This window comes from Trypanosoma cruzi (assembly GCF_000209065.1).
Source record: "Trypanosoma cruzi strain CL Brener chromosome Unknown tcruzi_1047053464843, whole genome shotgun sequence".
NCBI lineage: Eukaryota > Euglenozoa > Kinetoplastea > Trypanosomatida > Trypanosomatidae > Trypanosoma > Trypanosoma cruzi.
This window is the reverse complement of record NW_902111.1, coordinates 1-927: the sequence shown is the minus strand read 5'-3', so window position 1 is coordinate 927 and position 927 is coordinate 1. Positions and strand designations below refer to the sequence as shown.

Genomic DNA, 927 nt, shown 5'->3' with positions numbered 1-927 from the left:
CCGATGTAAAGCCGTCGCAGATGGACGTGGACACAGCAATGAAAACAGCGTTATTTCACGCCCCGTCTGATCGTCGCACCGACCCTCCCTCTCTTTCACCCTCTCCCCTTTGCCTTCATTACGCGATCCTGTCACCTCGGGGGCGCTCTCTCAGTGGGCGTACGGCCTCGAGACGGCATGCGCGTGGCTGTCGCGGCCTCGCTGTCCCTTTTGGGGGCGTGCGTTGGACGCGTTCCGCTGCGTGTGTGTGCACGGGGGTCGGAGAGCAAGGGCGCGCGCGGTGTGACGCTCGGCGCCCTGTGCGCCTGATGCTCCGCCGCGTGACTATCCCGTTATGCATATCCTGTGTGCGCTCTAGCTCCATCGGGGCCCTGACGAGTCAGCAACAAACCATGCATTACACATTTTGCGCAGAGTGCCCCCTTCCCGTGAAAGCTCTTTTTTGTAGTGCGCTCGTCGCTAAACCAACAGACGCGGTGCACGAAACTGGAGAGCAAGAGATGTCCACGACTCCGCCTCGGTGTATATATATATATACGCACATGGCTGCAGCTTTGGGATTTCTGGAGACGGATCTGGATATGATGATTGACGTAACATCACAGACTTTGACGAGCCCGTGAGCAAGAAACACTGTCGCCCCAGTCTGACCGCGACCCCGACGCCTCCTCCCTCCCTGCCCTGGCGCATGTGCATGGCGATGTGATCGACAACCAGGCCGATGTAAAGCCGTCGCAGATGGACGTTGACACAGCAATGAAAACAGCGTTATTTCACGCCCCGTCTGATCGTCGCACCGACCCTCCCTCTCTTTCACCCTCTCCCCTTTGCCTTCATTACGCGATCCTGTCACCTCGGGGGCGCTCTCTCAGTGGGCGTACGGCCTCGAGACGGCATGCGCGTGGCTGTCGCGGCCTCGCTTCTCTT

General features: G+C 59.5%; 4 non-coding genes across 4 annotated transcripts; all 4 read left to right on the top strand.

The window, feature by feature from the left end:
- Tc00.1047053464843.40 lies at positions 1-73 on the top strand. Its single transcript, XR_008254719.1, has one exon. It is a non-coding gene; the product is annotated as a C/D small nucleolar RNA (snoRNA), TB11C2C2, 5' partial (small nucleolar RNA).
- A 360-nt stretch (positions 74-433) lies between these two features.
- Positions 434-501, top strand: Tc00.1047053464843.30. Its single transcript, XR_008254718.1, has one exon. It is a non-coding gene; the product is annotated as an H/ACA snoRNA, TC11C2H1 (small nucleolar RNA).
- Positions 502-581: 80 nt separating this feature from the next.
- On the top strand, positions 582-650 carry Tc00.1047053464843.20. The gene has a single exon (XR_008254717.1). It is a non-coding gene; the product is annotated as a C/D small nucleolar RNA (snoRNA), TB11C2C1 (small nucleolar RNA).
- Positions 651-699: 49 nt separating this feature from the next.
- Tc00.1047053464843.10 lies at positions 700-791 on the top strand. Its single transcript, XR_008254716.1, has one exon. It is a non-coding gene; the product is annotated as a C/D small nucleolar RNA (snoRNA), TB11C2C2 (small nucleolar RNA).
- The last annotated feature ends 136 nt before the right edge of the window (positions 792-927 follow it).